The sequence below is a fragment of the Mesoplodon bidens genome, assembly GCF_964165515.1.
Source record: "Mesoplodon bidens genome assembly, chromosome: 1".
Classification (NCBI taxonomy): Eukaryota; Metazoa; Chordata; class Mammalia; order Artiodactyla; family Ziphiidae; genus Mesoplodon; species Mesoplodon bidens.
In genome coordinates, this window is record NC_138176.1 from 223,442,811 (window position 1) to 223,464,699 (window position 21,889).

Below are 21,889 nucleotides of genomic sequence, written 5' to 3' on the forward strand. Positions count from 1 at the left end.
ATTAAGCTTTAGGATTCAGACCCCTAACCCAGGAAAACTCGAACTCTCCGCCGCTCCAGGTAGGAAACTCCCTGGCTGCGGGAGAGGCGGCGGCGGCGCAAGAGAGCTGGTCCCAACCCCCGACTCTGGTGCTCAGCAGTCCCCCGCGCTGAGCGGCCCCCTGCGCACCAGCAGCCGGGAGTCCCCGCAAGTGTCCCAACTTTCCCGCGGGGCCCCAGGTCATGCGCGCTCTCCTGGCCAAACGAGCAGCCGGGCATCGATCGCACCCGAGGCCGAGCGCGGGCGGCCGTCAGGAGCGAAGGGAGTCCCGGACCTAGCGCCCGCGCACGAGAGGAGACAGCGGCTCCGCCTGCGCCGCCGAATTATTCATTATTAAAGGAATGGACGTGTCTCTTTTACCAAGTTTTTACCTCCTTTACGGAGGGCTGGTCTTGCCCTGGATCTCAGCTTTTTGCAGAATCTAGGTTAGAATCTTGCAGGGAGAGCCGCCGCGATTGCTCGCCCGCCGCCCAGCACCCGCGCCCGGAGGCGGCCCGGCGGGCACCTCGTCTCCTGCCCGCAGCCCACCTCGGTTCACCAACCCGCGCCCTCTGCGCGGACCATGCCTTCCCCGGGGCCGCCCTGTGCTCCCCGCCCCCCCCCCTGCCGCTGTCAGCGCAAAGTGACTGTCGCCGCACTCACCTTTTCTAGGACATGGTGGGGAGGCTGGGGCACGGGGTGTGGGTGGGGGCAACCAACTCCCGCCGCCGCCGCTACTGCCGCCACCAGCAAGTCCAATATTAGCAGATCGGCGGTAAGGATGGAGAGGAAGAGAATCCCGGCAGTCGCACTACTGACGGTGGGTAGAGCAATAGAGCAGTAGTGTCGTTACCCGGCAGGAGGAGGCGAGGCGGCGGCGCCAAATCGCGCAGAGCGGGACGCGGGCGCTCGCCCGCCCCCAGCAGCTGGCGGCCGGGCCTCAGGCGGGCCCCTCTCCCGGGGCTGCTGGGTCTCCTGGGCGGTGACGGCGGCGGCCCTGGGAGCCGGGAAGTCCAGCGGGATGACCCCAAGCCGGCCGCCCCGCAACGGGCTCTCCGCGCCCCCTCCCCAGGCCTGGGGTGGCCGGTGACAGCTCGGGCGGCTGAGTGTGTGTGTGTGTGTGTGTGTGTGTGTGTTAAGGGGGCGGCTGCAGGGGGAGCCCGCGGCGCCGCGGCCCCCTCGCCGGGTCACACCCTCACCAGCGGGAGGAGGCAGCAAAGCATCCAGCCACCAGCTGGTGGGAAAGGGGGCCGGGGGCTCCCGTGGCCGCCCTCCCACCCTGGCCACTGGCTGCGAGAGGCCGAGAGCAAACGGAACCCCAATGCACGTCACCCCACACCCTCCCCACGGCTCCCCAAAGTCCAGCCCTGACCTCGCGCCCCGGCCTCAGGTGCAGTTCCCAGCCGCGGGGGGAGACGCGGGCTAGGGACCACGCGCGGGGGGCAGCAGGGAAAAGTTTCTTTTCCTGCTCCCCAGCTGCCCACCGGGCGAGGCTGCTCCTCTCCCCCCTCTCTCGGGCTCGCAGCGCCTGTGCCCCACCCCCACCGTGGGGGGGCGGCGAGGAAGGACAGGGTGTCTGCGTGCGGGGGAGAATGGCGAGGAGAGGCGGGCGCCACCGGTCCCCTCGCTCTGACAGCGACTCGGACGCCGCCGCCGCCCGCTCGGCCGAGCGAGCGGAGGAAGGGGCTGAGCGCCAGGACCCCTTCCACTCTGCTCGCCGAGCGCCGCGCGCGCCCCCGCGCCGCCCCGCGCGCCCCCGAGCCCTCCCGCCGCCCGGGCAGACACCTACGCAAACGCGAAAGTGAAAGGGGGGCGACCGAGCCTAGAGGGCGGCCGGCGGCTCTAGGGAACGCGGCGGGGGGCGGAGGATGGAGCTGTGACCCGCGGTCCCGGGATTCTCCAGCTCCAGCTGCCCTGAGGAGCCGCCTGTGCCTCCTGGCTCCGGAGTCTCCAGAAGTCCCACGTCCTCCACCCCCCACCCCGCCCCCCCGCGCCACACAGATCACCCCCATGAGAGCAAATGTGTGCGTGTGTGTGTGCGTGTTCACGAGCACTCACGTGTGGGAGAGATACGCTTCCGCCCCAGACTCTTCTACCTCACCGTTACACTTACCCTTAGCAGAAGATTTGGGGTGGGCGGGGGCATGCATTGTCAATATCACTACCACTTACAGGCTCCCCTGCTTCTGGTCCTTTAGGACTCAATTAAACCCCAGGAACTGACCACATACGCCCCTTTCCCGGCTACACACTTCTTTTCCTACAGGCTTTACTGACCCCTTTCCCCTGCCCTTTGATGGGTTCTTTCCCGTTTTCTTCCTAAATAGCTGTGAAAGTTGTTAATCCCTTCCCACTGTGTTAAACACGGAGCTGCCCTGCTAACACAATCACTATGTCTCTTCAACCACAATCCCACTGTCCGAGTCTCGAGCTATCCGTTGCGTCGTCACCCATACAGTGCTGGCACTACCCTGTTCTTGCATGGCTCAAGGTGGCATCTGGCCTGTAGCAAAAGAACATTTTGCCTGTTTCCTTATGGGTAGGGAAGGTGAAGTTCTTAAGGTATTATGTTTTAGGTGAAATCAAGAAAACAATAATTAAATGATACATTTTAAAAATTAACAATAAATATTCAATGAACTTTAAAAAGCACCTCCATGTAGAAGTGTATTGACTGCAAAAACTGAATTTTGAACTGCATCAAAAATAGGATGGATGGACACTGATGGATTGATATAATGGTCAGAAGGATGAGCAGTTATGTGATTAAAGCATGTATATTGTACAATACTAGTGGTAGAATCTAGGTGGTGGTTTTTTGTATGTTTGCAATTTTTCATAATGAAATGTTAGAGAAAAAAACCCTCTTTAAGGTAACTTTTGTAATGTAAATTCCGTTTACAAAATCGATAAATTAGGCATTCGATCATTCTTTTCCCCTTTACAAAACGATTGTCCTTAAACTTTTTTTACCTAGGTACTCCATCACTATTTTAATCAGTAATTTCTATTACAAACATCTTGTCAGGGATCAGACTCTGTTGTAAAGCGGGGTTATAACTGCAATATTTTAGAAATCTAGAAGATTTCTTCCTGCGTTTTTCTCTTGTCCAATTTCAAATTTTAATCTTCCATGCTTTAAAACAGTTTCGTATTATAAAACTAAGATGGAGTTTTTAAGCATTTATATATATTCTTTTGAAACTTTTTCACACCAAAATAGCTTGTGGGGAGGTCCATATGCCCATGTATATCAGCTTCTCTTATCCTTCGACAGAGATGTTAGGGGATCTTGCCATTACTAACAGACAAAACTTTATTTTTGGAAATCTGAGTATTTGGGTATTTGCCCAAACTTTTGAACGATTAAGTTTCCGTCTTCTCTTCATTTTCTTTTGCTGGCTGTAAGAGGTGGTCTTGTGCCACCCTAAAAGGAAAACAGCTCCAAGATAAGATCTGTGGCTCCCTCATCTGAAGAAAAGGTGGCACTGGTTTTGCTGGGAATCACCCCACAAGTAATGTCTCTGAGAGACTCCATCAAAGATGGAGATGCAGGTTTTTCTGGTTGTTCAGAATATTCTTTGTTCCAATGCTCATTAATAAAGAGCCCTATCAACTTTAAAAATGTACGCCTAGAAATGTCATTACTTGCTGTTTTTTAAGCTCTTAACAAACTTTTTTCTTTTCATCCTTTTAGATGTATTCTTTCTTTGCAAAAGGGTAGAAATGTTTTTAAGAAAAATAAAAATTAAGAAAGGAAAAGCACAGAAAAGGACATTAATTTCATCTCCAAATCGTTGGAGACTATTTACATCTGCCAAATAGTCTCAAAGCTTGAAGCAGCATAAGATCTGTCCCTTTTGACAATTGTTCACCCTCCTTGCACAGTCGCTGTACCTCAGGACACCTCCCTCCCTCATCCCATTAGTGTCAAACTCCCTGAGGTTTGCTACCATAAAGTGCACGACTCTGCGTTTGCAATTTACATGTGTGACGTCACATCCTCTATTATATAACTTCAGATACAAAGCTTAATATCATCTAAGTTTGTGTTGGAAAAAATCCTCCCTTGCTCTTTATTTCAGCTTTAGCAGAACCACCCCTTAGTTCTCTGATCCAAATCCCACTTCTTCAAACAGCTGACACTGGGGGGAGAAAAAAAGGCATGGAGTTGTTTAAGCCGAGAAATTTTAAGCAACCCCCCCAAATTGAATATACTTTGAAATGTATTAAGTACCACTCCTTTATATCTTTATTTACTGATAGGAAAGTAAAGCCCATTAAGTATCATATAATTTAATTGTATTCAATAATTTTAAGAAGTTAAAGACTAAGCATTTGGTCATAGTTAACTTCATTAATAAGCCTAGTCATGATGGCACTTTTTTTTTTTTTTCCTGTCTGTTACCAGCTGTTGGAAAGAGTTGAGAAAGAGAGAGTCAGAGAGAGAAAGGAGGGGGGTGTTGGAGAGAAAAGATGAATAGGAGAATAATATAAGATAGAACTTCTTTGTTTATTGCAAAACACACATGTTACAGTTTATAAACATTGCAAGCAAATAAGAAATTGTGGACCAGAAGAGAAATACAAAACATATCAGAGTTTTTGTTAATATCCAAAATAGACCAAATTCAATTTTCTGGACTACTTGGAATATTTTATTAGCTTTGCTTACTCATTAATTTCCATATTTGTTTACCAAACTATTTATTCATCTGTCTACCTTAATTTCATTTGTAGTCATTTTAAACAGAAAACACACAAACCTCATACATTTCTATGACCAGATTTTAAGATGACAGAGAACCAAACAGCACATGCATCACAATTAGTATGCCATATTATTAGAAGCAAATCAGATTTCACTGTGCCTACACTGATGTTCTAAATTTAGAAATAATGTACAGTAGTTGAAAAAGGGGGAGGGGGAGGAACTCAGAGCAGTGTATTTTAATAAAAATAAAGATATTTGCAATTATTCTTTCCTTCTCTCCTCTTTTTCTTGGTTTAGTGCAGGAAATTCATCACCTTTAAATAACTGTGCTAATCTTATATAAATAACTGCATGGTTTGTGGGCTCATTAGAATTATGCATCAAGGCTGTTTCTCTGATATTATGTGCAATAACAACCTCAGAAAAGTGAAACAATCCAGTGGGTCAGGTGTGGGAAATAAGAGTCTTTGTCGAACTTGATGAAAAACTCATTTAGAATTTCTCATTAGGACTTCACAGGAGCAGTTATCTTTTCAGTAGTTGGTGCTATATTTTTAGCAGCATTTTAACAGCTGTCAGTAACAACTAAGACAACATTCTGATCAACACTTTTAAAAAAAATTCTAACAAAGATGATTGCAAAGAAACAAAATGCTTCAGGATTTAAATGTTTAGCTCTGAAAGCAAAAACAAAAAAGATATTTTCTTGTGACGTAAAATGTTAACAATGCATCAAGGGCAGGCAAAAAGGTATCCACATAAAATGAGGCCAAGTGATTTCTTAAGTTTTCATTTTCTGATGCCTAGGTACACATAATAAAGGTTAATTTATTCTTGAAAGGTGTGTTCAATGTCAGAAACAGAAACCTCAGAATAAGATAATGTGCACTGGATCTTGTCATATATTTGCAAGTAGGTCAGGAATAGCCATGTGGGCACCCGAAAGGAATAAAATTTTCTCCCTAACATTAGAGTTTATAAAGGGGGTTATCACATGTCAGATATATGACACTGGAAATAGCAGACAGAAAAAATGTAAGAGGCTTCATGACAGATGTCATCTTTATTCCTAAAGATAGAGGTAAATTTGCTGTGGGTAATGCATTACAAAGCAAACTAAAACTAATCTCTTCAAGTGTCAAATTTCCCTTTCATCTGCAGTCTCCCCAAACTGAGTGATTTTTGTTCTAAGAGAAGTAATGGTATATTATTAAAGCAGCCTACTGAATCATCCTATCCAGAGGTCATCTGCTCATTTCGAGGACCTAATCCAAATTTTGAGTTTGTCCCAACTAAGGCAGCTGAGTATTTCCCACTTCATCTAGCTGGCATGGTGGGGAATGAATGCATTCTTAGATCAAATGATATTTTTATTATATTGCATTTGTTTTTTTTCCCTAATCCTTGTGGGGGCACCGATCTACTAGCTCTTTCAATATGAAGCCTTTTTAACTGCCTGGTAGGACTTCGTTCAACAGACATGTGAAATTTTCATAAAAATTGAGGTAGATATCCTTTCTTCTTTCCCAGCACAAACCCCTGTCAGATGCAAATCTTTTGGGGTTGATATTTTTTCACAGAGTATTATATGGTTTTCTTAGTGCATACATTTTTGACATTAAATATCCATATGTAACAATGAAACATGTATCAACACCTTCTGTATGGAAGGTATAAGCCACATCAATTATTAATATTTAAACCACAATCTATTTGGAAGTGCTTAGTGCTAATTATAGCTAGACTTTAATATTTTATCAAAACAAGTAGAAATTTAAGCTAGTTCATTACTTTAAAAAAAAAAGCTTTTTAATGACCTTCACTATGAATGTCCTTTAAGTAGAAGCTAAGTAGACCTACAATGCCACTATATGACAGTACGGATTGCTTGCTTGTATAAAGGACCAAGTAAGCACCTAAGTAAAGTCTTGGGATTCTTCTAATACACATATACATGTAACTTTTAAGTTGTTGTTTTGATTTAATACAAAAGCACATATTTTCACAATAATTATATATCTCAAAAGAAAAAATTCCAGGAAAATTCTTTTTATAACTACATCAATTCAATATATACTATTACCCTATTCATTTATAAATTACATTGCTTTTATTCCAATTTGAATATGGCATGAACTGAAGCTTTGTTTGAAAATATATATTTTTAAATTACCTTTATTTGTAAAAAAAATATTATTATTGTAATTCAATAAAAATTGCCAAGGAACAAAATGCAATATCATATACACATATTTTTTACCCATTCTATGTTATTTCCATGGCATCATATGATTAAAATACTAGAATACAATTACTAATACTTTAACAAACTATGGATCCAATAGCTAAATCAAGATTATTAATCATAGCAAGTATACTCACTGAGAAATTCAAGCAAACACTAACTTCTACAGATAATTCAAAAAGCCCAAGGTAAAGATGAAGCCCCAAGGTTCAATCTCCTTGAATGAAAAGTCTAATCAGTAACTTTCAGCCTAGAGCTGTATTTCACTACCCCTTTTAACACAGAACCAGGAAATCAAACAGTACAGTAAAATCAGCTTGCATGGCTTTGAATCCTGGCTCCATCACCTACTAACCATATGACCCAGGGCAAATTACTTAATCTTTCTAAATTTAGGTTTCCTCACTTGTAACATGAGACAGTTGATACCACAACAGGATATGTACTTAACACAGTACCTGGATCTGGTAAGTGCTCTCCAAAAGTGTTAGATATCTACCTCCAGAGATGTGTCATAGAAAATCGAGACTGATTCATTTGAGGATTCAAGATCTTGCCTCCAATTCAGAGGGGTTTTGAGATCCCTCAAGAATCAGAGCTTTGCCTGAGGTCTTCAAGCACTTCAGACTTCTAAGAATCCTCTTCCCTAGAGCAGTGATTCTCAAATTTTATTGTCCATCTGAATCACTTGGAGAGCCTTTTAAAAGCTTACTTGGCTCCACTCTTAGAGTTTCCCATTCAGTAGGCATGGGGTGAGACCTAAGAATTTGTAATTCTAACAAGTTCCCAGGTGGATGTTGAGGCTGCTGCTCTAGGGACTACTCTTTGAGAACCACTCCCCTAGAGTATAGAACAAGAAGCAGCTGCCCCCAGGCTGCTCACTTTTCAAGGTTTAAGTTATTGCTGGCAGCTGCTGATTTGGGGTAGGTGAGAGGGAGGAATAAGAAGCACAAAGTAAGAGACTGAAGAAAGGAAGTGTCAGGTAGTGATAAAGCAGGGTGGGGCTTCACAATCACATAATCATTGGAATCATGAGGCTGGCTAACTGCTGCTGAGTGAGGACTCTCTCTCCACAGCCCTCAGACTATATGTTGATTTTTCATGACCTCTGGATTCTTCCCTTGAATCAGTATTCGGGAAGTACTTTACCACTTTCAGGCTTTTATAGTATCTGTTGGTTTATTATTGTATTATCTTAAGGCACTAACTTTGGTTTATTTGGGGAGTGCGGGGGTGGTGGTGGTGAGAACTGGTAAACCACACTCCTTCAATTACCTTTGCACATAGTTCACTGTGGCCAAGTCCAGATCACTTTTCTCCCTGTATCCTGAGTGTGTCATGAAGATGAACCCATTACTCTTGAGTTAGATTTTAACTGATGCCTTATATTTTCAGGTTTCATCAAATCAGAAGGGAATGTTAGGTCAATTGGATGTGATAAGCTTTTGACAAAGCCATGGTGGTCGTTCCTAGTTTTTAACCAACTATTATGTGAGGAGATTTCCAATATTTTTCTCAGGAGTTCAGGCCTCCTGTTTACTTCTATAACAAGTTCATTGCTTTATTAAGAAATGATGTTGACATTGTAGGATTTAACTTCCTTAAGAAGTTGAAAAAATGCAATTCAATCAAGATAGATGAAACCCCTGTATGTAGAGAGATGGACCTGAAGAATAATCAAGGAAAGCCAGCAGAAAGAAAATAACACTGTATTCCTAGTGTTACTTAAATCAAATGACCTGGCATGAGCGAGATTAGAAAGGGAAGAGTAGAACACGGTACTTGTGAGGAAACTTGGTGTTGTACTTCGCAGTAGACCCTTATTGGAGCATTATGTCATCCAAAGGTTGTGGAAACTGTTCAGAAAGACAGACATCATTAACAGTTTTTGAAAGTAAGAAATATGTGAAAAAATTAAAGTAATTAGATTCCCTTAACCTTGTAAACAGTGACATCATACAAAACTAATCATAACAAGTCAGGTAGCCCATTGAGTTCATTTTATTTTTTGCTACTGTGAAAATCACTTAGAGTTTTTGACTGCATCTTTTAAAATATTGTTATATATTTAATTATAATATTATAAAACATAACATTTCAAAGTTTATAAATGTTTCATAAAATATTTCAAGCACACCAAAAAATAATCAGGTTTCCACATAGTCACCACCCTCGTATTATGAGGTTGGAACATTTTGTCATATTTGCTGCAGAAGTATAAAATCTTGCATGGGAGTGATACATTCTTATTTCTTGATAGAGGTTACTGCTGGAGAGGGAGGGAGACAAAAAGTATAGGGTGTAGTTTTTATCAGCTGGGAATTTTGCTTACATTGTTAAAACTCTGAGTATTGCATCCTCTGCCCCAGATCTTAAGAAGAGGGAATTAGTTCTTAATATATCCAAACAACACTCAAAGTTGGGCTGGTAGATAATCCCAGCTCATGGTTTCCATTGAGGGCAGGGATTTAAAAGTCAAACTATTCTCTCTAAGATCCTCAAGAATGAAGATGACTTCAGGGCCATGAGAACTGCCAACCTAGGAAACTACACATCCTTGGAAAGGAGAAATTCAAGTTCAGTTCATTTCAATAGTATTGCTTTTTGCGTCACTTTCCAATCATCTTTCTTCCTAGCCCAATTAATTCTAATAGTCTTTTATCCAATGAAATTCAGGGCTGATATAAGTCATTGCATGCTGATCTTAAATCATTACCAGAACTATTCTGACTGGTTGGCCCATGTTGTATGAATTGTCAAGTATTTTGACTCTAATCCTAGAGGAAAGTGTTCAGTCCAATTCGGACAGGTGTCTTAGTCTGTTGGGGCTCCTATAACAAAATACCACAGACTGGGTAGTTTATAAACAGCAGAAATTTATATCTCACAATTCTGGAAGCTGAATGTTCAAGATCAGGTGCCAGTGTGGTTGAGTGAGGACTCTCTTCTGGAGAACAGACTTCTTTTTTTTTTTTTTATGTTGGAGCATAGTTGATTAACAATGTTGTGTTAGTTTCAGGTGTGTAGCAAAGTGGTTAAGTTATATATATACATCAACAATGGTTTTACAGTGGTTACTCTCTCACATAAGTGTCCTGATACAATTTGAGAGAGGACGGTGTAGTAAGAATTCACTTACAAAAACATGTTTCCATGAAGGTCATTTCGTTTTGTTTTTTGTTTTTTATATTGGAGCACAGTTGATTAAAAATGTTGTGCTAGTTTCAGGTATACAGTAAAGTGATTCAGTTATACATATACATGTATCTATTCTTTTTCAAATTCTTTTCCCATTTAGGTTATTAGAGAATATTGAGCAGCATTCCCTGTGCTATACAGTAGGTCTTTCTTGGTTATCTGTTTTAAATATAGTAGTGTGTACATGTCATTCTCAAACTCCCAATCTCTCCAGCCCCCCCTTCCCTTTCCCCTGGTAACCATAAGTTCATTCTCTAAGTCTGTGAGTCTGTTTCTGTTTTGTAAATAAGTTCGTTTGTATCATTTTTTTAAGATTCCACATATATAAATATCATATGATATTTGTCTTTCTCTGTCTGATTTACTTCACTTAGGATGATAATCTCCAAGTCCATCCATGTCGCTGCAAATGGCATTGTTTCATTCTTTTTAATGGCTGAGTAATACTCCATTGTATATATGTACCACATCTTCTTTATCCATTCATCTGTTGATGGACATTTAGGTTGCTTCCATGTCTTGGCTATTGTAAACAGCTCTGCAAGGAACATTGGGGTGCATGTATCCTTTTGAACTATGTTTTTGTCCAGATACGTGCCTAGGAGTGGGATTGCTTGATCATATAGCAGCCGTATTTTTAGTTTTTTAAGGAACCTCCATACGGTTCTCCATAGTAGCTGTACCAATTAGCATTCCCACCAACACTGTAGGAGGGTTCCCTCTTCTTCACACCCTCTCCAACATTTATCATCTGTAGATTTTTTGATGATGGCCATTCTGACTAGTGTGAGGTGATATCTTATTGTAGTTTTGATTTGTATTTCTCTAATAATTAGCAATGCTGAGCATCTTTTCATGTGCCTCTTGGCCATTTGTATATCTTCTTTGGAGAAATGTCTATTTAGGTCTTCTGCCCATGTTTTTTATTGGGTTGGGTTTTTTTTGATATTGAGCCACGTGAGCTCTTTGTAAATTTTGGGGATTAATCCCTTGTTGGTCACATCATTTGCAAATATTTTCTCCCTTTCTGTGGGTTGGCTTTTCATTTTGCTTATGGTTTTCTTTGCTGTTGGAGCACAGACCTCTCATTGTATCCTCACATGGTGGAAGGGACCAGGGAGCTCTGTGGAGACTTTTTTAAAAGGACACTAATCCATTCATAAGGGCTCTGCCCTCATGGCCTAATCATCTCTGAAAGCCCCCCTCCTAATGCCATCACATTGGGGATTAAGGTTTCAGCATACGAATTTGGGAGGACAGGAAGATTCAGACCATAATGACAGGGCTTAAGAATTCAACATTTAACCACTATTTGGCTCGTGTTATTTGACAATATACTGACCTTTAACCTAGAAATAATCTTCAGGTATTTCATATATTCTGATGTATTTGTCAGGTATAGATGAACCACCTATACAAAGGCACCCCCCAAAATATAGTGGCTCAAATAAGAAAGAAGTTTAATTCTATCTTCCATGAAACTGAGAAAAATGAATGTGATTCAGGGTAGATAGGTGGTTCTGCTGTGTGGGGTCTTCAGGACCCCTTGTCTCTTGCTGCTCCCCAATTCCATAGAGTGTTGTCCTCATCTGTATGGTGGAGGCTGTGTCACCAGCATCACATCCACAGTTTTCTATTAAAAACAAAAACTTTGACCAAGTAATTTGCACGCATCACTTTTGTTTACATCTCATTACCAGGGCAATTTTCAAGGAAGGTTGACTGGCCATGTGCCCCCCTCTAAAACTGGAGTTCTACTAAAAGGAAAAAGGGGTAAATTAATACATGGGACAAGGAACAGTCTTTGTCAAGTGATGACCAGCTCCTCTGCGCAGAGCAGAAAATGGGACAGGCTTAAACTATGGCACAAAGACCTAAGGTTATGGTTAAGGAGGGGTGAAAGAAATGATGGGTGGGATCAGGGGCTGGGATGTAGGTACTGGGATCAGCTTTTACACTCTCAAAATCAAGGGGGTCCATCTTTTGCAATAAACCAAAATATTGGAATCTGGCAACTAAATATTCTAGTGAAGATGGGTTCATCTTTCACTGAGCCACAAGCTAAGTTTGCAGAACAAGATAGATCCAATTAATGATTCTTTTAAATGCAGAGAAATATATCCCATACAAACCAATCACCCCCCAAATCATTGAAATATAACAGGAATTTTAGCTACGTGAGATAAATAGGCAGAGTTTGAAATGCAAGTAACACTATTCCGTGGAAAGCCCAAAAAAAGGCTCAGATTTTAATGCTCAGATTTTATTTAAAAAATGCCTGATACAGAGAGAAAGCTAGCATGTGGCCCTCAGCATGTACGTTAGCACAGGGGGAATGCACAGGAGATCACAGTCTCCTTTAGCCTGCCTGCCAGAACCCCACAGAACAAGGTGAAGGGCAGGACTGATGTTCAGCTGGTCAATACCAGGACAGCTGGACCCTGCTCACAGCCCTAGTTCCTTCTGATTGGCTGATATCCAGGCCTGACTGATCAGGGTTACAATACAGGTCATTAAATACTATGAGTGTTACCCCTGCTTTCAGGGGCTATTCAAAATTTTCTTGATAGGTGTTCAGACCACATAGGGCCAAGGAAGAAGGATTCTTAAGAAAGGAAGCAGTAGTTTCTTCTCCTTCAGTCTGCAGTAACTCTGCATATGGAATAGATAAGATGGAGAAGGAAAAAGATAACACCCAGATTGATTGACTTCTCTTTAAGTGTGAAGGGTCTGCAGGAAACATACTTTTTGCCACTTTGGTTCATACGCTATTCTGAATTTACTGGTCTTCCTGGAATTTTGATGAAGAATTTCTGATTTCCCTTATGTTCCAGATGCTATATATCTAATGTATTTACAGATTACAAAATATTGAGACAGATTACAAAGGAAGTTGTGAACTTCCTACTCTGGAGGAATTTAGAAGTAGGACTTCCTCTGATGTGGAATGGCAAAGGCAGGGGTCTATAAGCAGGGTGATGGAGTAGGTATCTATCGGTTTGTGCAGTCTTTTAAATAATTACTTTGAGAAGAGGAAATGAGATCAGGGAAAAAGAAAGTCCCAATATAGCCTGATGAATCAGTGGGTGATAAAGTACATTGGAACTTTGACATCCAGCCTTTTACATTTTCTTTTGAAAAGTTGCCTCTAAGTCATAAACCAGGTATCACATAAAAGGGGAAATCCAACAGTGTTTGTCTTTAAGAGTGACAATAAAGAATAAAGGTTAAAAACATAGACTCTGGAGCCAGACTTAGCCTGGGTTTGGATCCCAGCTCTGCCTCTGAGTAGCTGTGGGACTATGGGTAAATTAAGTAAACTCTGGGCCTCTGGTTCATCACTTATAAAGTAAGATAATACAACTTACCTCATAGGTTATTATGGAGGTTAATAACCTGTACTATGACTGGCTTATAGTAAATAATGAACATTAGCTATGATATTTTTACACACCCTTAATCCTAAACCATATACTCTTACTTGTTCTTCTATCCATAGTCTTTCCTGCTCTCCATGCTTGGCTTCTGACCTTATTGGATCACTTCTTTTTTGGTATTTTCCTTACTGGGCTATTTGATATTTAGGACTGACTGCCTGACTTCCTCCCACTAACTTTCAGGAACACGTTTGTCTAAGATTTCAAGCCTCCCATAGCAAAACATGCTACACTTGTGGCACGTAACCTAGTGTCCATGTCATAAACTTGACTTTGACCCTTACATAAAATTCATTGGGTGTTTTTCTACTTGAAGAAATAAATTCCCTTAAATGGTGTGGAAGAGACAGTGCTATGGGTTTCTCAAATTCACTTTCATTTGTCTCTTTCTGAGAAGACAGGAAGGCTACATATCTCAGCCTCCCTTGCACTTAGGTTGGGTATGTATGACTGGGTCTACATCCTGATATATTGGCGAAGTGACATGCTCCACTGGTTTTAAAACCCCTTGAGTGCTTGTCTCAGCTCTCACGTCCCTTACCATGAATGCCTGGGAGGCCTCAAGTTTGGGATGGCAACATCACAGAATGGAAGGAGACTAGATCCCTGAGTCACCTTGTGGAAGAGAGCTACGAAGGAGAGTTGCCTGAACAGCATTGGACTGTGATGTAAGTGATAAATAAATCTTTATTGTGTGCACTCCATGAGATTCGGGTACATTGCTCTGATTAACTCAGATGGCGCAGAATAGGAATATTTGTACAGAATATGAGCCTAGAGTGAACAGTATTATAGTGAAGTTTGAATGTATTTATATCCTAATGTTTCCTATATTCAAGATTACCAAATTCATTATGGAGTTTAGGTAGCTGAGCAGAATGTTGTAGAGAAAAGAATATGGATTGGAATCTCACTGAACCAGATTCAGATTCTGTCTCAAACAGTTATTACCTTGATTTTAATGTGTTCTTTCTCTGAAATCCCAATAATACTTTCTTTCTAGTAGTGCTACAGGGTTAGTCACCTAAAACCTATTAGGTAACTGTCTTCCATCCCTATACCCTTTTCAATACTCCAATATTTCCAATCCAGTGTTTAATTTATGTGATTCTCCATTCTAAACTGATTTTCATAAATTTGACTTTATAGGAGCAGTAAAAGGTAACAATTGGGTCCAGAGAAATTATCTATATCCTTAATGTATGTCCAAATAAAAGAAAATCACTACAAGGTTTTATGTGTCGAAAACAGTGCTTAGCAGAGAACAATTTTCCCTTTATTTAGTGCATTATTCAGAAAGTTCCCAAGTTGGAGAAAGCCTATACCATGCACCATAGCACAATTTTGAAGATATTGTATTTAACTAAAATGGGAATTTCTGAAATGATTACTATAGAATTTATCTTTCCAACCTCAAATAACATTTTTGACCCATGTAATATTTATGAGTTAATTTTCCTTTTCCCCATCTCACCTTAATAATCAGAAGAATAGTCTCCATTTCAAATTACTGAGGGTGGACCATTGGCAGAATTTACACCAGCAAAGACAGAGATAAGTAGTAACCACCTACTTTTCAACCTGTTTACACACACACAAAGCCACTTGCACACACAATATAAACACAGACTTCAAAGGTACACCTGGAAGAGCTGCCATTGTTACTTGCTGTTTAATATTTAAACAAACTGTTTAGAATTTATGGCATTTACTTGGTGGCTTTTTAAATTAAAAAAAAAAGCTAATGCATAACTCATTAACTTAAAAAACAAATATGGCAAATTTTCACATTAGGCACCCTAGAAAAGAGAGTTAACAATTCAACAGGCATTTCATTGGAAGTTTACAGAATTTGATCCTACATTGCACAGTAATGTCTTTAAAAGATCAATATTGCAATAAACTAAGCTCTCTGTGGTGCAGCTTGTCTTTTATAACATTAGTAAGCTTTTCCTTTCAATTATCAAATAGATGTCCCTGAAAATGGATAGACTAACGATGTGCTCTCTCGGGCTTCTTTGCCTTTCTGATCTTAGCTCACAATTTCTTCTTTTCTTTTCTCTTTCTTCTCACCATCCCTCTAATTTCCCTCAAAGCTCTACCCCAAGACCTCTACTTCCTCACCACCTCTCCCCTAACATGGAGTTACATTTTACATAGAATTTGGTTCTAAAGTCAATGATCGAGGTGAAAAATCATACTAAAAAAATTTCTTAATTCACTCTGAAAGTACCATATACATGGTCCTTTTTATGCACACTCGAAGCTGCTATAGCATCCAACTCAGCCAGTTTTTCCTCCAGCGTTAGAACAGATTGCTGTTTTCTCAGTTAAACACCTGATGAAGTAGTTGGCTTGCATTTAGGGACCGTGTTGTACAAAAAAAATGTATCTTTAAACACTTGAATCACACTCAGTATGGTGAGATGCTCATACTCTGAGAGCGATTCAGGAACTGAGACCAACTGAAGGAACATCAGATTCACATCTCCCTTCCTGCGTTCTTCTGGGGCATATGCTCTAGTGGAACGTGGGACAGAATCACCCACACTATTTACATTCTTCTCTTTCTCTCTTTCTCTTTCTGGCAGAGTAAGTAGAGTTGAGTATGGATGAGAACTTTATATGTATTAGGGAAAAATTCTATTCAAAACTACAACTTTTTCTGAGAAGGGCACCTCGTGTTAAAGGAAATCTCAGGGTCTCTGTTGCCCTTGTGTGTCACAGTGAGGATTGGGGCCCCTTTCAATTTAATGGAGGGAACTGTCTCATGGGTTGTGGACATACAAAGATGGGGGAGACTTGGAGTCCAGGATACGGAGGCTGGAGAGAGCTGACTTGCTCTCTGTATCATGGTTTTTCAACCTTGGCTCTATTGACATTTTTGGATCAGATAGTTTGTTGTGGGGTGGGGGTGGGGGTGGGGGGAATTTCCCATGCACTGTAGGATGCTTAGGAGCATCCTTATCTTCAACGCACTAGGTGTCTATAGTAACCTCCCTTCCACCAAGTTGTAGAAACCAAAAATGTCTCCAGACATTACCAAATCATCCATGAGGAGCAAAATCACCCTTGACTGAGAAATGTTGCTCTACATAATAGAATGGAAAGAGTTTGAAGTCTTGTGGAGAAGAAGTGAAAATGAAACATGGGGTGGGAATAGAAGCAGCTTTCTAGACAGTGCAAGACTGGGCACTATATGAGGTGAACTGGCCCCTGAAAAGTTCTTAGTTGTGGGATGGCTGAAGGCTTTTAAAAAATAGATATGTCTAAAATCCCATTTGAAGCTATTTTCTGTTATATGAACATCCTTCCATTTCCCCAAACATTCAATAAGATTTACTGTGAAAACAAACACCATGTGAGAGCAGTTAGCTTGTAGCCCTCAAGGACAAGATTGAGTTCCTTAGCTGGGCTGACAAGGCGTGGAATAGGGACAGCTCACGTGGAAAGATTACTTAATTCAGAGGAAAAGACATCTTAGAATCAAGGTAAGCATTTTCAACATGGATTGTGCAAAAATCTTTGGATTTCCACAAGGAGTGGATTGTGGGTTTGAACCACTCTCATCTGGATCTGAAGGAGCCAGGGCCTCTCAGTGGTGCCATTGGTGGTACTCTAAAGGTGTGTGACCTGTGTGTTCCACATGCCACACAAAGGCACCACCAACTCTGGGAAGGGTTAGTGTGGGAGATAAAGATACTATTCTCCTCTCCTGTGTCTCTCAGGGGATTCAGATTAGAATCCGGGGGCTCCAGAAATGGAACGTGATTGCTTCTCCTTGTGAGGATGGTCTTTACTATGTTATGTAAATCTGCCCCAGAACACTGCTAATTCCTCTTCTCCCTCACGCTTAAAATCTCACAGTCTGTTTTGCTTCTCCACCTAACTTGCTCCTCGATCACCCTTGTCACGATGTCCAATACATTTTTTTCTAAACAATTATTTTTCACTCTTTTAAACTTACATTTACTATTTTTTCTTAGTATATTTACAGAGTTGTGCAACCATTACCACCATCTAATTCCAGAATACTTCATCACCCCAAAAAGAAACTCCATACCCATTAGCAATCACTCCCCATTCTTGCTTCTCCTTAGCCTCAGGCAAGCATGAATCAATCTTCTGTCTCTATGAATTTATCTATTCTAGACAGTTCATAAGAATGGAATCATTCAGTATGTGGCCTTTTCTGTCTGACTTCTTTCACTTAGTATAACTTTTAAGATTCATCGATGCTGTAGCATGTATCAGTATTCTTTTTATGGCTGAATAATATTCCATACAGATATACCGCATTTTTTTTATCCACTCATCACTTGAGAAACATTTGGTTTGTTTCCACTTTTTGGCTATCATGAATAATGCTGTTATGAACATTTGCATACAGGTTTTCTGTATGGGCATATGTTTTCAATTTGGGGAGGCATATACATTAAGAGTAGAATTGCTGGATCATATGGTAACTCTGTGTAACCTTTTGGGAAATTGCCAGACCTCGAAACAATTTTTTTTTTTTTTTTTTTTTTGTGGTACGTGGGCCTCTCACTGTTGTGGTCTCTCCCGTTGCGGAGCACAAGCTCCGGACGCGCAGGCTCAGCAGCCATGGCTCATGGGCCTAGCCACTCCGCGGCATGTGGGATCTTCCCAGACCAGGGCACGAACCCGCATGCCCTGCATCGGCAGGTGGACTCTCAACCACTGTGCCACCAGGGAAGCCCCTAAACAATTTTTGATGTAGCTCTTTGTCACCTTCCCAAGGCTACCTGACTACTTGGGTACAGATTTGGAAGGGTTCCACTGCTCTTACCCCCTCCCCTTTTAGCATCAGGTCCATCTTGCCATATATAAACTGTTTCCCCCCAATATACCGCTCTTTATTACTTCCATGCTATTCTAGTCTCAAGCTGCTCCTCCCTATATAGAAAAGGAGGAGCAGCTTGAGACTTCATGGCCATATCTTTAGGTATTAATTTGATTTATTCTATCTTACTTCAACATATCGATTAACAATACTATTTCTTTTTTTTTTAAACATCTGTATTGCAGGATAATCGCTCTACAATGGTGTGTTAGTTTCTGCTTTATAACAAAGTGAATCAGCTATACATATACATATATTCCCATATCTCCTCCCTCTTGTGTCTCCCTCCCACCCTCCCTATCCCACCCCTCTAGGTGGTCACAAAGCACCAAGCTGATCTCCCTGTGCTATGCGGCTGCTTCCCACTGTCTATCTACCTTACATTTGGTAGTGTATATATGTCCATGCCACTCTCTCACTTCATCCCAGCTTACCCTTCCCCCTCCCCGTGTCCTCAAGTCCATTCTCTACATCTGCATCTTTATTCCTGTCCTGCCCCTAGGTTCTTCAGAATCTTTTTTTTTTTTTCTTAGATTCCGTATATATGTGTTAGCATACGGTATTTGTTTTTCTCTTTCTGGCTTACTTCACTCTGTATGACAGACTCTAGGTCCATCCACTTCACTACAAATAACTCAATTTTGTTTCTTTTATGGCTGAGTAATATTCCAATGTATATATGTGCCACATCTTCTTTATCCATTCATCTGTCCACGGACACTTAGGTTGCTCCCATGTCCTGGCTATTGTAAATAGAGCTGCAATGAACATTGTGGTACATGACTATTTTTGAAATATGGTTTTCTCAGGGTATATGCCCAGTAGTGGGATTGCTGGGTTGTATGATAGTTCTATTTTTAGTTTTATAAGGAACCTCCATACTGTTCCCCAGAGTGGCTGTATCAATGTACATTCCCACCAACAGTGCAAGAGGATTCCCTTTTCTCCACACCCTCTCCAGCATTTATTGTTTGTAGATTTTTTGATGATGGCCATTCTGACCAGTGTGAGGTGATATCTCATTGTAGTTTTGATTTGCATTTCTCTAATGATTAGTGATGTTGAGCATCCTTTCATTTATTTGTTGGCAATCTGTATATCTTCTTTGGAGAAATGTCTATTTAGGTTTTCTGCCCATTTTTGGATTGGGTTTTTTTTTTTTTGATATTGAGATGCATGAGCTGCCTGTAAATTTTGGAGGTTAATCCTTTGTCAGTTGCTTCATTTGCAAATATTTTCTCCCATTCTGAGGGTTGTCTTTTGGTCTTGTTTATGTTTTCCTTTGCTGTGCAAAAGCTTTTAATTTTCATTAGGTTCCATTTGTTTATTTTTATTTCCATTTCTCTAGGAGGTGGGTCAAAAAGGATCTGCTGTGATTTACGTCATAGAGTGTTCTGCCTATGTTTTCCTCTAAGAGTTTGATAGTGTCTGGCCTTACATTTAAGTCTTTAATCCATTTTGAGTTTATTTTTGTGTATGGTGTTAGGGAGTGTTCTAATTTCATTCTTTTACATGTAGCTGTCCAGTTTTCCCAGCACCAATTATTGAAGCCAGCACCACTTATTGAAGAGGCTGTCTTTTCTACATTATATACTCTTGCCTCCTTTATCAAATGTAAGGTGACCATATGTGCAGGGGTTTATCTCTGGGCTTTCTATGATGTTCCATTGATCAATATTTCTGTTTTTGTGCAGTACCACACTGTCTTGATTACTGTAGCTTGTAGTATAGTCTGAGGACCGGGAGCCTGATTCCTCCAGCTCCGTTTTTCTTTCACAAGATTGCTTTGGCTATTCAGGGTTTCATGTTTCCATACAAATTGTGAAATTTTTGTTCTAGTTCTATGAAAAATGCCATTGGTAGTTTGATAGGGATTGTATTGAATCTGTAGTTTGCTTTGGGTAGTATGGTAATTTTCACAGTGTTGATTCTTCTGATCCAAGAACATGGTATATCTCTCTGTCTGTACTCTCTTTAGTTCCTTTCATCATTGTCTTATAGTTTTCTCCAACAGGTCTTTTCTCTCCTTAGGTAGGTTTATTCCTAGGTATTTTATTCTTTTTGTTGCAATGGTAAATGGGAGGGTTTCCTTAATTTCTCTTTCAGATTTTTCATCATTAGTGTATAGGAATGCAAGAGATTTCTGTGCATTAATTTTGTATTCTGCTACTTTACCAAATTCATTGATTAGCTTTAGTAATTTTATGGTAACCTCGTTAGGATTCTCTATGTATAGTATCTTGTTATCTGCAAACAGTGACAGCTTTACTTCTTCTTTTCTGATTTGGATTCCTTTTATTTCTTTTTCTTCTCTGATTGCTGTGGCAAAAACTTCCAAAACTATGTTGAATAATAGTGGTGAGAATGGGCGACCTTGTCTTGTTCCTGATCTTACTAGAAATGGTTTCAGTTTTCACCATCGAGAATGATGTTGGCTGTGGGTTTGTCATATATGGCCTTTATTATGTTGAGGTAAGTTCCCTCTGTGCTTACTTTCTGGAGGGTTTTTATAACAAATCGGTGTTGAATTTTGTCAAAAGTTTTTCTGCATCTATTGAGATGATCATGTGGTTTTTCTCCTTCAATTTCTTAATATGGTTTATCACATTGATTGATCTGAGTATATTGAAGAACTTTCATTCCTGGAATAAACCCCACTTGATTATGGTGTATGATACTTGTCATGTGCTGTTGGATTCTGTTTGCCAGTATTTTCTTGAGGATTTTTACATCTATGTTCATTAGTGATATTGGACTGTAGTTTTCTTTCTTTGTGACATCTTTGTCTGGTTTTGGTATCAGGGTGATGGTGGCCTCGTGGAATGAGTTTGGGAATGTTCCCCCCCCCTCTGCTATATTTTGGAAAATTTGAGAAAGATAGGTTTTATCTCTTCTCTTAATGTTTCATAGAATTTGCCTGTGAAGCCATCTGGTCCTTGGCTTTTGTTTGTTGGAAGATTTTTATTCATAGTCAGTCTCCATTTCAATGCTTGTGATTGGTCTGTTTATATTTTCTGTTTCTTCCTGGTTCAGTCTTGGAAGGTTGTGCTTTTCTAAGAATGTGCCATTTCTTCCAAGGTGTCCATTTTATTGGCATATAGTTGCTTGTAGTAATCTCTCATGATCCTTTGTATTTCTGCAGTGTCAGTTGTTATTTCTCCTTTTTCATTTCTAATGCTAATGACTTGAGTCTTCTCCCTTTTTTTCTTGATGAGTCTGGCTAATGGTTTATCAATGTTGTTTATCTTCTCAAAGAAACAGCTTTTAGTTTTATTGATTTTTGCTATTGTTTCCTTCATTTCTCTGTCATTTATTTCTGATCAGACATTTATGATTTCTTTCCTTCTGCTTACTTTGGGGTTTTTTGTTCTTTCTCTAATTGCTTTAGATGTAAGGTTAGGTAGTTTACTTGA